This window comes from Protopterus annectens, chromosome 5.part0 (genome assembly GCF_019279795.1).
Source record: "Protopterus annectens isolate FY-2018-M chromosome 5.part0, PAN1.0, whole genome shotgun sequence".
Lineage (NCBI taxonomy): Eukaryota > Metazoa > Chordata > Ceratodontiformes > Protopteridae > Protopterus > Protopterus annectens.
In genome coordinates, this window is record NC_056735.1 from 1,581,234,351 (window position 1) to 1,581,251,167 (window position 16,817).

Genomic DNA, 16,817 nt, shown 5'->3' on the forward strand with positions numbered 1-16,817 from the left:
TATGTTTTTTTTTTGGTAAAATTACAGTGGAACACCCTAACTAAAAAGTGTATCATGCTGGATTATAACGCTGACTCAGCTGTGTTCTGACCAAGAACTCATTGCACTTACACCTTGTGCTACAGAGAAAGTTAGACAGTGGGAGCATTTTCCACACTCAGTACTGTCCAGACTGCTGACAAATGTGCTTTGCCACTGAGCCTGTTTGCACAAAGGAAGTCAAAACCAATTAAATCTTACACTTTATTCCTTAAGTTGTGAGCCCTGTTTGCGCAGTTAGACAACTCACAAATGTAAAAGGCAATAGCAAACATGTATTATTTCTGTAAATAATTATGACCATTCCACAGTAAAAATAACTGCTGTGGGACTCCAACCTCAATTTACCTGTCTTCGCTCTTATTTATATCAGCCTATATACACTTTCTGCTATAAAGACATTCAGGTAACAGGTGTAATTTCTGCAGTCATTACTATCCATGTTGCTGACCGCTGAACAGTGCTAATGAGCGAGTTTGCACTTCATAAGACAACTGACATTAATTTTTCAGTTTTAGTCAGTTATCAATGTTTGTGCTAAGCCACATGCTACACAAATGGTAAAGCCAAAAATAAATAAATAAATAAAAGATAAAAAATAAGCAAGCTTGAAACAATTCAATTAGACAGTTCTGGATTTAAACCTTTAGACTATTGCACTTACAAGACACAGCTATAGTGGGTTATCTCTCTCTCTCTTTGCCACAGACACTGTTTTGCAGCACTAAGAAAATCATGTGCATACAAGCATTTTACATTTCATAACCAGTATAGGTTTGTACACTTGGACATTCTCATTTGGTTGTACATGTGTGGCTAACATATTTAATGCAATGAGTAATCACACAACCATTTGTGAATATGTTTGCAGAAATGCAGCTCTGTCTTCTCATTGTATTCTCTTTGTAAGCTGGTTTTAGTGTATGGGTACTAGTGGATGGGTTAGACATAAGGCATGGGATTCAGGAAAGGATTCATTGGTGAGGGCAGCTATGCTGTCAATAAAGTACAAGTTAAACTTCCTTGCTGTTTATAAGGTGGAGTTATTAGAACAAGGGTTAGGGACATTGTTAGTTCCTGGGTGTAAAATGTGTTTACTGAATGGCCAGGTTTTTTTGGGGGGGGGGGGGTGTATGGTTGTTTTATAAATCAGAATAGTATTGCTTCTTATAAAGCTGACTTGTTTTTGGTAAGTTACAAAGTTCTTTAAAGTGCTGTAGGTTTTGTGGTGTGTTAAGTTTCTGCCACTCTTTCCATGCCTTGTCTTAGGTTCATAGGTTCATAGGTGGTTATTAGGCTATCCGCCCAAAGGCATTTATAAGCCTAGCCAGAATGTGTTGGCTTTTGCAGCCCCCTTAGATTAGTTCCCTGTGCCTCTGTCCAGCAGAGCCACTGAAGTGACCCCTGAGGTAAACTTTCTGTTTCCCATCCACTCGTCAAAGTTTCTTTTGAAGAGTGTTAGCAAGGAGCTCTGCCCAGTGTAGATTGGCATCTTGTTCCAAAGCATGGGAAGTCTCTGGGATAGGAGTCTATTCCTCCAGCACAACCTATTTATTGTTGTGGTGAGGTTTAGATCCCTAGAGCGTGTGACTCGAGAGGATAAGGTTTTCTTTAGGTGGAGCATGTCCATCAATTCTGGGTTCGACATTGCCTTGTATGTCAGGCAGAGATCACCTCTGAGTAGGCGGTATGCAACCGAGTACAGCTGTAGTTTCTTCAGTCAAGCTGTATAGGGCATCTGTATGACGCCAGTGATCCTCTTGGTGAGGTACTTCTGTGGTCTTTCCAGCTGTTATAGGTGTCTTGTAAAATACATCCCAAATGGGGCGCTGTACTCTATGATGGATCTGATGAGTGATGAGTAGAGGGGCACAATGACCTCTTTTGATCTGGATGCAAATCCTTTTGTGATTAGGTGGGCCATGTAGAAGGATTTTTTAACCACTTTGGCAGTGCGATTATCAAAGGTGAGATTGCTATCTACTTGGATCCCCAGATCCCTTATTACGTCTTCTGAATTTAAGGGACTACCACCTATGTGGTAGTTTGTGGGTACACTGTTTTTTTTCAAATTGGATGACTATGCACTTTTTGGCATTTAGCTTGAGGCCATGATTTTGACAGCAGGTATCCATCTCAGTGAGAACCTTTTGGAGGATGTGTCAGCTGGAGAGTCAATTATAGCCCCTAGTTTGCAGTCGTCTGCGAACTTGGTCAGCTATAGTCCTCCTGTGCTTGCCTGTACCTCTGAGAAGTATGTGCCGAACAGGAGGGGTCCTAGGACAGAGCCCTGGGAAACACCACTTGTAACTGGTTTAGAGTTGGACCTAGCTCCTGCAACTCTCACCATGTGGGTTCTATCTGTGAGCCAGTTGGCAACCTGTCTTGTGACATAGGGGTTTACATTCAGGCTGGTGAGCTTGTCTATAATACCAGAATGGAGAATGGTGTTGAAGGTCTTAGCAAGGTCTAGGTCTGTGTGTACCACCTTTCCCTCATCTATAGTCTTAGTAACTGTCTCAAAGAAGTCCACCAGGTTTAGGAGGCATGATCTGCCTTTAACAAAGCCAAAATGGGTAGGGTCTAGTATTTGGAGGTTCCCAATGTCTCTGTTAATGAGTTCCATGATGATGCGCTCCATAGCCTTGCAGAACAAGCTAGTCAGGCTTATAGGGCAATAGTTCCCAGGGTCTGTTGTGGCTCCACCTTTGTGGAGTGAAATAGCCACTGCTGTGTGCCACTCTATGGGTATGTAGCCTTTGGAGAGGCTGAGTTTGAACAGTGTGTTAAAGTGAGGGGTTAGTTCGTCTTTGAGCTCATGTAAGATGCAGCCTGGGACACCGTCCGGTCTCATTGATGCTGTCTTTTTGGATTTGGAGAGGGCTGTTTTAATCTGAGTGTCTGTGATTTCAGGGACTCTGCATTCTTCTGGTATGGTTATGGGCCCTTTTGGGGGTGAGCGCAGGGTGAAGTTTGCTCTGAATCTGTCTGCCAGGATGTTGGCGATATCGGTTGGTTCGGTGTATTTTGTGCCATTCTGCACTAACTCCGAGCAGATCTCAGCATTGCCACTTAGATTCTTGACAAATCTAAAGAATGTGTTGTGGTTATATTTGGAGTCCTTGGCAATTTTTCTTTCAAAGCTCACCTTGGATGATTTTATGAGGGATCGTAGTTTCCTGCTGATACTGATCAGGGATGTCTTCCTTTCTTGGGATTTTACTCTTTTCTGTACTAGTTTCCTCCTTCTGTTGTATAGCTTGTTTATGGCAGGAGTCTACCAGACTGGATTCCTTTTCTTGGAGGAGTGAGTCTTGGTTTTGCTTGGGATGGCATGATCCATGCATTCTTGTAGGTGCCCATAGAATGCATTAGTAAAGGATTTTGCAGCTTGGACAGCGTTATCCTTCAGCATGAGGGCTTTGAAACTTTCCACCTCGGTCTTAAGTAACGTGAAGTTTGCTTTTGAAAAGTTTTTCACGGTGGGTTTCTTGTCCGGTGGTGGGGGAGGAATGTGGATATCCAAACTGATTTGTTTATGGTCAGATCTAACCAGCGAGGGGTTGACCTCCTGTGTGGAACACCGGTCGCCCATGTTGGTGACAACCAGGTCCAATATGTTGTCACCTCTGGTGGAAGTGTTGACCAGTCAAACAAGGGAGTTTGAGTGTATAAATTCTAGGAAATGTAGGGGCAAAGGAGTTAGTACTTGAGTAGTTCTCCCAGTTAATGTTTGGGTAATTGAAATCATCCAATATTAGGGTGTTTGGTAGGACCTTTATGTTTCCCAGTGTTCCAAAAACACGGAATGGGGGTCCTGGGACATGGTGGGTGATCCATAGCAAGTTACAATTTGAATTGCAGTTTTGCCCATTGTTAGTTGCACGTGGATGATCTCTGAAGCATCGTGCCGTGCCACTAACCTGGAGGTGTGGATATCCCTGATGAATATGGATACTCCCCTGCCCTTTGTATTTTGGTTTGGGTTCTGTGGCCGAAATGTATGGTATGAGTTGTACCTGGTAGTGCTGGGGTGCTCTCTGGATCCATAAACCAGGTTTCTGTTACTGCACATATATCAATTTTCTCCATACTGATGAGTGCCTCGAGTGTGTACATTTTGAGGTTTAGACTTCTGGCATTGAGTAGCATTACCCTCAGTTTTTTGTTACGTGTGCTATTTATGGTGGTGGATTTGTCTTGTGAGCCTTGCCTAAAAAAGGCACTATGGGGGTGGCAAGACCCTTGGCCAGTATTCGAAAGCCTAAGGTTGGCAGGTGCAAGCCATCTCTAGTGAAGCAGCGTGGCTTGTCGAGCATGTCATTCCAGGTGGATAGAATCTGGATCCCATTTGAATGACACCAAAAACTTAACTAATTGTTCAAATTGAGAATTTTTTTCTTTATACCGTGGTATCATTCTTGGTGAGGACAAGATGCTACTCAGGGTCAGGGTCATACCGGCCTGAGCTACGTGATCAGAGAGCTCTTCCATGTCTCTTTTCATGTAGTCCAGGGATGTACAGCTCAGGGCATTCACACCAACACGGACAATGACAGTCATATTTGTACTTGTTCTGGAGTGACCTGAGTGCTTGTATTATGTGGCAGATCCTGGCACCCGACAGGCAGCTAACAGTAACCTTCTCCTTATTCAGCCTAGTGAGTGGGACTGACTATAGAGTCATCTATTACTAGTATGTTGGGTATGTTATTTTGCCTTAAGGGCTGTGATTACATGGCACACCGGTTTTGTGAAGTATGTGTTTCGTGGTTTGTATTGGGGGTGGAGATTGCTTGGATGTTTGCTTTGGAGGTCTCTGTTGGTTTTGCAGATATTTATTTAGAGCCTCCAAGTATGCTTTTATGTATTTGTGTGTTTTTTTGCCAGTGCTGCTTCAATGGGTCTGTGTGAAACTGGTGGTGTGATGCAAGTATTTCCCTTCTCCTCTTGACTGTCTGATCCAGTCTTGGGTTGAGAGAATTTTGCCTCCAGTTTGGTTGTATAATTGCATCTCTTGCATGTATTAGTGTTTGGTGGTAGGAGGAGGGGGTTGTCTGTGTACATGAGGCAGTTGTAACATTGCCTCAAAATGTCCAGATTCACCAGCTGGACTGGAGAGTACACCTGAAACTGCCCTTTGGACATGCCTGGGTAGGTACAGTGAACTATTTTACTGGATGGCTGGGAAGGACCTTTTGTTTATTATTCTAATTTGTAAACATATATTAGGTTTATAGTTTTATAAATATTTTAAGGGATTGAGAAAATAAGTAATGAACCTATTAATATGATTATTTTTTAAAAATATATATTTTTAATATATATTTTTAAATATATATGAAATAAATCATGCATATGTATATAATGATTATGAATATTCATGAACCCCAATTGACTGTTTGGTTTGTCTATTTAAAATGGTTGGTAAAGACACTATTGGTTGATTGTTTTTAATTCTAAATATATAAGAAGCAGTTGGTATTAATTAATGTATATCTGATGAAGTCCGAATGTTGAGGACGAAAACGCGTGTTTTGTTTTTTAAAAAGTGTTAATGTACTTTGCGTATTTCTGTTTAATAAATCAAGTTGGATTATAGCTTTTTGTTCTCTCGTTTTTAGCCCATTGCACTCTTTTTGGACTTAAAGGTCGAATAGAGAGCCTTGTCCATGTGGACAGTACAGGAGGATCTAGTGCTAGGGTTTATAAGTGCTTGCTATAAGTTTTGAGCAAGTGCTGGGCTGAGAAATGAATGGCTTGAGTGCTTAAGTTTAAAGTTTATCTAGTTCCAAGGGAAAAATTGATGAGGAGACTTTGTGGAGCTGGGAATAGTTTTACCCTAGCTAACCGGCGCTGCCCAGCACGCAAAACCGGGCAAATAAGGTATTTATAGCAGGGAAATGAAAAAGATAGACTTTAGCCCAAAATGGCCAATAAACTACTAATTTCTGGGCTGAAACCACTCCTCCACTGACAGATAGGCTGCTCAAATCTCCCCTCTCTCACAGATGAACAGAGAACTTCCTTCTATCCAAGTAAGGTATGAGCAAACACAAGAGATTTGTAACACAGCCCAGAATTCAGCACTAACATGAAAAATGGATTATACTAGCTTAGAAAGGCAGGAAACAAGTATATATATATATATATATATATATATATATATATATATATATATATATATATATATATATATATATATATATATATGTTTTTGTTTTGTTTTTAGAAAATAAAGCAGATACACTCAAAAAACACTTTAAATACACAGAAAAGGATACTTATTGTTATATATCGCAGATCAGAGTAGTAGTCAATGCCACTAGTAATAAAGTAGGAAGAAACACAAATACAGTAAAAGCAGACGGATAAAGTGCAATTTATATATATATATATATATATATATATATATATATATATATATATATATAAAATAACAATAGAAAATGAACAAACTGATTTAAACAAGTTACCCAATTAACCAGGAAAAAAGCTCAAAACTGAGCCCTGTTCCAGCAGTCTTCAATCAGATCTTTATTTTGGAAAATACTTTTACTCTGATTAGTAAGCCAAGGGGCAAAGGTAGATTTTACTCTCTTCCTACATAGTGGTGCAGTGCTATTTAGGAAGCTTGAAAAGTTTAATTGAACCATTCTACTGCCTCATCTATTCGCAAGGCATTTAGAACAGTCCAGATAAGCGAGTTCAGAACAGCTACAAATGATTCATGGTTGCATTTTTTGAGATTGTGAGTATTTTTGTTTGCTTCATGTTTGGCATGGTGAGTAATGCATCTGATAGCATATGTAGGGCAGAGATCACTAAGGGATTTGGGAAGGTTTCTGATGCCATGTAGTTGCGAGGATCAGAGACCAGAAACCAGTCAAGAATGGGACTAGTGTTCTAGGATTTGTTATAGCAAATAGGATAAGTAATAAGCTGCCTGAAGCCATGACGTTTCATGCTAGAAGAGAGATAGCCTGAAGTTAAAGTACTCCAGCTGATGCTGACATCACCTAGGATGATTGCTTCATTGGTAATATTGTATGAGATCCAGTAAAGGATGTCCTCCAGGGTGGATATATTGTTTCCAGATGGGATATATATATATAACAATTATGCAAAGGTGTTTATGGTAATTTAATTTTATGTGGGAGATAAGTAGCTCTGCATTACTGAATTTGGGCAGAAGTTTTGTAAAAGGAGAAATTTCATACATGTTAGGGTGAAGGAGAGCTTCTCTTCCATCTTTTCTGTTTAACATGTCAGCTCTAATGATGCTGCATCTGGTTAAGAATTTCTGAGTCTTATATAAGGTTTTAGCAAAGTCTCAGTAAAGGCAACAATATCTGGTATATAATGAGAGATCTCATACTGTTCAGAGATTTTATTACAACTGGTATGTATATTTATTGAGGTAAAGTGTAGTTGTTTGTAGTTACCATAGGGTGTGTGTGATAGGAGGGGTAGAGATTGAAGGACAGATTGAGATAGGGTATATGGCACCACATAGCTTAATTCTTGAAGAACATTGGAGAGATTGAAGTTGTTTTAAAATGCTCATTTTTATTTCTACGTTTTGCTTGATTCTGGGGTGGTATCGAGGAGTAGAAAAAAAATTATATTTAAAATAAAGAGTAGGTGAGCTGGTAAATATGTGGAGCAATTTCTGATGAAAAAAATGGAGAGAATGGTTTAAATGGGGGGGGGGGTAATGAAGATATAATCTTGTCATGAGATGGAGAGGCAGTGAAGTTAGACTCAAAAATATGTACTTGTTAGAGTAATGTTAGGGAAAGTTAAGAGTGACAAGAGTGTTGAGTGTGCTGGGCAAGAAGAGAGAGAGACACAGGTGAGAATGTAAGAGAGTAATGAGTGAGTTGGTTGAGTGTGAGATAGAGTTGAGAATCAATGACAAGAATTTGCAATACTGAGTGTAAATAAGAATACAGTTGTAAAGTCAAAAAAGGGGGAGGAGCGGTCTGAAGTCAAGAATAAGCACATATAAGATTTAATTGACCTGATAGGTTAAAGGAACAGCTGACTTTTTAGATCAGAAGGCAAAGAACTGCAGTAGTACAGAGGGAAGGAATGGTAAATATTTACTGGACTGTCAGAATGGCTAAGTTTGAAAGACAATGTCAGAAGTACTGTGGTGGATGCTGTATTAAGAGATCAGACAATGAGCGAGTGAATGAGTTTGTAATGAAGAGAATACTAATATTATTGTGACAGATAATATAGAGGAGAGGAATACGTGGAAAATAGTCCATGAGATGTAGCTGTGTCCTTAAGCAGGTTTGTGATGTCATTAAAAGTGGGAGGATAACAGTGAAATTAAATGTGTGAATGTTGGAGGGGGGGTGGATGGGAAATTGGGGGTAGGATGAGAGTGTAGCGGTCCACACCTCCCACATTAGTGCAAAACAGTCTGTCCTTTCCTTTTCAAACTCAATGAATATGCACACCCAGCCCAACAAAGGTGAACACATGGCTTGAGGCAGACTCGTGCCCGGCTGTTAAAAGGCAGAAACTAAAAGTAAAGGTACATCATGTAAACTAATGATAAGGCAAACTCTGCAAAGCTGAATCAGTACAACTGGTCTGATGTACCAATGGGTGCTCAAGGATTTTTAAACATGAAAGCAGCTCACACAGGTGGGGATTACATCAGTAAAAACACAGATAAGCAATGCATGCCCTCTGTACATGCAGTCTTGGCTGTGACAATGTTTTTACTACTCAAACTCTGTGAAATAGGATAGAAAAACAACAATTACATAAAGTACTGAAGGCAGTGAGGAGGCAGACAAGGGTAAATTCCAGGTGCCTCTGTCGATTAGTGTGTAACTTTTCCATTCATTTGATGAGAGCATGTCACACTTTAAAGGAGCTTCTCCCATCTACTAGAATTCCTTCTATTTTGTAGTTTTATGGATGGCACCCTAATAGTAACAAGTAGAGAGGAGACCCACATCCAAGCCATTCATCCAGAGGGAAAGGACTAACCTAAAATTGATCTTGGGTACCTTTTTTCCTACCATTCCTTAAAACATAATGCACCAGATTTAGAACCTTTTTCTTTACAGAGTACACATGGGACTTCTATTAAAACTATGACCACTTTTTTCCCTATACTGCATAAACTAAAATGTTTAGCTCTGTATTCAGCACATTTCACATTCATGTATTGTAATTTTCAAGTGAAATATTATACAGTGTTGCCTTTAAATTCAAATTATTTTCATACTATCATGAAGCAATCATCTTCAATTTATGGCAATGCACATGTGAAGATAGTTTACACATAAAGGTATTAAGTGAAAAGCTAATTAAAATTTACACTGAAGCCTATTTACATTTATATTGCTTTAGAAAATTCATATATAACTTGGAAAAGCATAAAGCGAAATTTTCTACATAATCAACATTCATTCAAAGTATCTTTCTAGAACAAGATTCACATATCAGTTTCCATTAGAGATTGGTGAACACTGAGCATTAGTTGCAAATATACAATACAGATTTCAATTCAAGGAAAACGAGCATGTGACATTATTTGGAAGTAAATTATAGCCAAACAAAATGTGTTGCATGTAGTCTAATGAGCAGCTGCAATTTTTCTATTCAGATTGAATGTAATGTATAAAATTGATAAACAAATCACAACCTCTGATTGTTTAATATGTTCATCTAAGTATGTCTTATAGAAAACCAAATCTTGTAGCATTGTTACATCCAAGCCCCATGCCTAAGCAAAATGATTATCACTTATCAAGCATCCAAAGCAGATCGTATATTACAACATAGTTTCTGCCTGTACTTAGAGGGAAAAAAATCAGCTAGGCTCTAATATTGAAATGTCACCAATAGTAACTAAAACAATACGTTTCTACTTTGACAATTAAATTCAGCAATAAGCATAACTAGTGTTATCAGTTTTGTTACAAATATTTTTTGTTAACAACAGAGAAGCCACCCTAACTCAGGCAGAGCTGTGTTGTTCCCAGACCTTATTCTAACTCACTCACTGGATGGGTACTGGCCCATGGCACAGCTTGATGACTTTTGTTTAAAATGTGGAACTCACCAGGTCTCCAGCTGTACAGGCATTTTTAATTATGAAAAGCAGCCTGTGCCTTTTCTTGCCAAAATCCTAAGGCAGGTTATAAAGCTTTATTGCTGTCCTAATAAAGGAAGGCAAGAAGTTTGTACATTTGAAACCATTTTCTTTAAAAAGACAGTGATATTTCTCATATGAACCATGCTGTACCAGGTTTTATGAACTCACCATAGACAAACTGATTATAGTACATTTATATTAAAACAGTCAGATACTGGGCATTCAGTCTAGGAGACCACTGAGGAGCCAAGCTGAATGTCCCCAGCTGCTTCACCGGTTACATGACTTGTTCAGAGACACACTGAGCTAATGGAAAGCGAAGAAAATGAAGCCCTGAACTAGAGTTAGTAGTTGTTAACAGCTAATAACCTTGAGTCTCTGTATTAACTACCAGACAGTGCAAAGACATCACATCTTAATACAGTTGTTATACTCATGCTGGCAGATTCTAAATTTATATTATTTCAGCATCACCTCTGTTCCTAAAAATAATTAAAATGGACTTGGTATACCAAGACTGACTTACAACATGAATCATCAGGATCCTTTGAAATGACTGGTTAATAAGAATATTTACACACTTGCTTATAAAATCAGCAAGATTTTTATACAGACATCAGCATAGAATATTCTGGTATTTAAAATGTACAGCACTTTCTGCCTAAAACAACTTCCTTACTTTTACTTGTCTTGTAGCTCTCCTCCCATAATGTAAAACCAAAGTCAAGTCACATACCCAAAGTATTGACTAATAATGCAGAAATGCTGCGACAACAGTCATAGAATCATAGGAAGTTACTAGGCTAATGGCCCTAAGGCTCTTACAAGCCTAGCCAAGTTCTACCCTTATTTCCATGATAAGCACTTATTGACCCTGTCTAAGAGGGACACTTGGAACCCCTGGGGTGAATTTACAATTACCCATCCAATCAACCAGATTGCATTTGAAGAGGGCCAATGAGGTGCTGTATTTGACATGAAGTGGGAGTCTGTTCCAAAGGTGTGGTAACTTCTGGGAGACAAATCTGCCCCTCAAGCTGGTTCTATTAATGTCAAACACCAGGTTAAGGACTTTAGAGTGAGTAACTCATGTACCATTTGGCTTATGGAGATGCAGCATTTCCAATAAACAGGGTCAAAGATTGCCTTGTATGCAAGGCAGAGATCGCCTCTGAGTAGTCTGTATGAAACAGAATAAAGTGATAGTGATTTCAGATGAACCACAAAGGACAGATGCTGAAAACCTAGAATGTTCTTGTAAGGAACCTTTGTGGTCTCTCCAATTGCTGCAAGTGCTTGAAAGGTACATACTAAAGTGGCTTTGTACTCAGTTATTGGCCTGATGAGGGAAGAGTACAGGAAGGTTATAACTTCTTTTTTTCTGAAGGCAATGCCCTTACTTATGAGATGAACAATATAGAATGCCCTTCTTACCACCGTGGAGACATGGCAGTCAAAGGTGAGGTTGCTGTCAACCTGTGTGCCCAGGTTCCTCACCACTGAGTGCCTACTTAAGGTGTTGCTATTGATCTGGTAGTTAGCAGGAACATCTCTTTTACCAAAGTGGATGATAATACATTTTTTGCATTGAGTTTAAGGCTATGACTTTATCACCAATAAGACCCTCTTGTAGGATATTGACATCATTTGGAGATTCTATGACCACTCCCATTTTGCAATCACAAGCAAACGTTGTCAGGCACAGACCTTTAGTTTTGCTTGTACTTCAAAGAAATAGATTCCAAACAGTAGAGGTCCCAGGACTGGTCCCTGTGGAACACTATTGGTTACAGGTCTGCTGTTGGAGGTGAATTTTCCTATTTTGACTATATGGATTCTATCAGTGAGCCAGTCAGCAACTCATCTAACAATATAAGGGTTGATACCTAGCTGGGTGAGTTTGTCAATGATGTCTGAGTGGGGGATAGTGTCAAGTGACTTGGCTAAGCCTAGTTAGGTTTATGCAGAGATTTCCCCTCATTCAGGATCTTGGTGACTGTCTCTAAGAAGTCCACCAAGTTTAACAGGCATTATCTCCCTTTGACAAATCCAAACTGAATAGGGCCAGGTGTTTGGAGATTACCTATATCTTTGTTGATAAGGTCCATGATGATTCGCTCCATGGCCTGGCAGATAAGGCTAGTCAGGCTAATAGGTCTATAGTTCCTAGGTTTAGTAGAAGCACCACCTTTGTGCAAGGGAATAATGGTGGCCATTTTCTGTTCAGCTGGGTCGAAGCCAGTGGTTAGGCCATGACTGAAAAGAGTACCCAATGGTGTTGCTAATTCTTGTTGGAGCCCATGTTAGATGCAGCCTGGGATGTTATCAGGTCCCATAGATTCTGTGTTTCTGGCCTTATACAGAGTGTTAACAACCTGCTCATTAAAGATACAAGGTAAGGGACAGGTTTCAGGCATGTCATGGACTATGTGTGGTGGGCACAGGGGAGTAAAGTTTTCACAGAACCTGTTGACCAACAGGTTAGCTATGTCTACAGGCTCAGTATATGTGGTATCATTAACTACCAGTTCAGTGCAAATCTGGGCCTTTCCTTTTAGGCTATGGCTATAACTAAAGAACACATTATGGCTGTCTTTAGTTGAGGAAGCTAATTTGGATTCACAGTTTGCTTTGAAGGACTTCACAAGAAGTCTTATTTGCTTGTTTAAGCTGATGAGGGAGGGTTTCCAGTTCAGGGCTTGCTCCTTCTTACTCTTAGATAGCAATTTCTTCCTCTTATTGTAAAATCTGTTAATGGCAGTTGTCCACCAGGCAGGTTTGCTCTTCCTTGAGGAGCTTGTTTTGGTGCTATCAGGTATGGCAGAGTCAATGCAGTTATACAGGTGCTTGTATAAAGCATTGGTGTAGAACTCATTATAGTTGCCAGTTCCCTCGGGGGGGGTGCAGATAAGCTATTTATACCATACGGTAAGAGGTTATAATTTGTTTTGGAGAAGTTTTTCACTTTAGTTAAGGCTGGGGGCAGTCAGGTGTGATAGTTACTTCAAATTAGCCTGATTTGTGGTCAGATCTCACCATGGAAGACCTCACAGCGGGAGTGCTACAGTGATCCCCCATATTGGTATGCACCAGATCCAGGATGCTGGCACCCCTTGTGTGGATGTCAACCAGCTGGTCCAGGGCACTGGAGTTAACAAAGTCAAGGAACCTTTAGGCAAGTAAGTTTGAGCATGAGTAATTTACCCAGTCAATGGATGGGTAGCTAATATCACCAAAAAACATGGTGTTCGGATGTATCTTGACAGACTCAAGTAGATCCAAATAGGTAGAGTGGGTGCCCTGATTCACGGAAGGGGTCCTGTAGCTGGCAATGACTCAAATATGTGTCGTACCAGCAGTTAATTGCACCTGAAGTATCTCCAGGGAATCATGCTGTTTGTCCAATCTGGAGGTATATTTATCATTAATGAAAATCAATACACCACCTCCTTTAGGTTTCACCTCTTCAGTTTGTGACCTGAACGTGTGGAAGGAGGTATAGCCCTGTATGGCTGGGGTGCTGTCCACAGCCTTATACCAGGTCTCCATGATTGCACAAATGTCTACATCTTCCAAGGTGAGAACTGCTTCCAGTGAGTGCAGTTTCATGTTATACTCCTAGCATTTAGCAGCATAACATTGAGGGAGTTTTAGATTAAGTTTTTATGTCAGGAATTTTGTCTTTGAGACACTGCCTAAAAAAGGCACTATGGGGATGACAAGAGCCTTAGCCAGTAGCCAAAATCCCATGGGTGACAGATGAAGATCATCTCTAGCAAAACATCAAGATCTATCAATCATGTCATCCCATGTCCCCTTAGAATGACACCAGAAACCCAGCCAATTATTGAAGTCAATAATTTTTTTTATGTATTGAAGCATCATCCTAAGTGAAGGCAAAATGCTGCTTAAGGCTAGGGGCATACCCACCTGAGACACATAGTCTGAGAGCTCAGTCATGTCTCTCTTCATGAAGTCCAGAGAGGTACATCTCAAGTCGTTCACACCAAAATGGACTATGATGGAGTCATAACAGTACCCGTTGTTGATAGACTTGAGTGCATGTGTGATATGGCATATCCTGGCATCTGACAGACAGCTGACAATGACCTTTTTCTTATCCAGCTTGGTGAGAGGGACATCAGTGTGTCTCACAATGGAATCACCTATGAGTAATATGCCTGAAAATTGATCCCCTTGTTAGTTATGCCAGCAAGGAACTGTCCTTTGATACCTATGTAACCACTGATGTAAGGAAGTCCTTTTTCATTGCACAGGTTATATCTAAAGGTATTGTGTCCAGATCTTAATATGTAATTGTTCCACTGTACTTGTCACTTAGGCCTGTCATTGAGAATAATGTTCCATTTGTTATATATCTGTTCAAATACTTCTCACAGCTGGAATGGCAACAATTATTTCTCACCAGCAAAATCAAGGGCTTGAATCATAAACACTATTCCAACAATCACAAAGCCGTGTCCCTCTTCTCAGCTTTATTCAGGCTATTGAGAATCAACCTTTGCTTTGCATGGTTCAAGGCTCCAGAGAGCACCCCTGCAATACCAGGCTACAATTCTTACCACACTTTTCGGCCACAAAACCAGGACCGAAACACTAAAGGTGGAGGAGTGTCCATATTCACCAAGGATATTCACACCTCCAGGCTAGTTGCCCAACACAATGCATCTGAAATTCTCCAGGTGCAACTAACATTAGGCAAGACTGCAATCCAAATTGTAGCTTGCTACAGATCCTCATCCATGCCCCAAGATTCTCACTACACCTTTCTAAACATACTGTAAAATATTAAGATACAACCAAACACCCTAATACTGGGTGATTTCAACTACCCTGCCATTAACTGGGAAAACTACTCAGGTACCAACTCCTTTTCCCAACGGTTCTTGGAATTCATAAATTCCAATGCCCTGGATCAACTAATCCATTGTCCCACCAGGGGCTCCAATATCCTAGACCTGGTCATTACCAACATGGGAGATAGATGCTCCACACCAGTGGTCACCCCCTCATTGGTCAGGTCTGACCATAAGCAAATCACCCTTGACATCCACATCCAACCCCCACCCCCCCAGTAAGGAAACCTCCTTAAAATACTTCCCCAAAGCCAACTTCCAGCTACTGAAGTCAGAACTGACAAACTTCACAACACCCACGCAGACAGGATCTGGAAGTTCGACTGCAGAATCCTACACTAAGGCACTGTACGAGCACATCCACTCGTGCATGAATCGTGCCATCCCAAATAGAACCAAGATGCTCTTCTCCAAAAAAAGGAAGCCAATCTTGTGGTCCCCTGCTATAAACAAACTATACAACAGAAGGAAGAAACTGTTGCAAAAAAGACGAAAATCCCAGGATGCAAAAAACTCCCTCACCAGCCTCAGTAAGAAGCTGAGATCCCTCATAAAATCCTCAAAAGCTAGTTATGAAAATAAAATTGCCAAAGATTCCAAAGACAACCACAAGGCATTCTATAGTTATGTCAAAAATCTAAATGGCAATGCTCAGATCTGCTCTGAGTTACAACAGAATGGCATTAAATATACTGATCCCAAGGATATTGCCAATATCCTGGCAGATCGATTTAGTGCCAACTTCACCCCACTCTCACCACCTAAAGGGCCCATCTCAGTACCAAAAGATTGCCAAATTCTGATAATCATGGCCACACAGGTAGAAACCACACTCTCCAAAGCTAAGAATACAGCATCCATGGGACCAGATGACATCCCAGGCTGAGTACTACATGAACTACAAAATGAACTTGCACCTCACCTAAGTGTCATGTTTAATTATAGCCTCACCTCAGGCTTCGTGCCCACTGAGTGGCACACAGCTACAGTTATCCCGCTCCACAATGGTGGATCCACCTTGGATCCCAGGAACTACTGTCCCATCAGTCTGACAAGCCTGATTTGCAAGGGCATGGAACGCATTATCATGGAACTTATAAACAAAGACATTGGCAACCTTCAAACACTAGACCCCACCCAGTTTGGGTTTGTGAAGGGCCGATCTTGTCTCCTGAATCTGATTGACTTCTTCAAATCAGTCTCCAGAGTTGTGGACAAGGGTAAGGCAGTCCACACAGCCTATATGGACCTCGCCAAGGCCTTTGACACTGTCCCCCACTCTGGTATCATAGATAAACTTACTAAGCTGGGCATAAATCCCTACATCACTCGATTGGTTGCTAACTGTCTTACTGACAGAACCCAGACAGTAAAAGTAGCCGACTCCAAATCCAGCTCCATACAAGTGACAAGTGGAGTACCTCAGGGTTCAGTCCTGGGACCACTCTTGTTTGGCATCTACTTCTCTGAAGTATAGGCCAACACTAAGGGACTCTGGCTAACAAAGTTTGCAGATGACTGCAAACTGGGAGCCATTATTGAATCCCCAAATGATGTGGATATTCTACAAAAGGGCCTTACAGAAACAGATGCCTGGTGACAGAGCCATGGGCTCAAGCTTAATGCCAAGAAATGTATAGTTATCCCCTTTGGAAAAAACATGTACCCATGAATTACCACATAGGTGGCAGGACACTAAACATCGAAAGTGTGATGAGAGACTTAGGGACACAGGTGGACAGTGGTCTCACTTTCAATAACCACATTGCCACAAC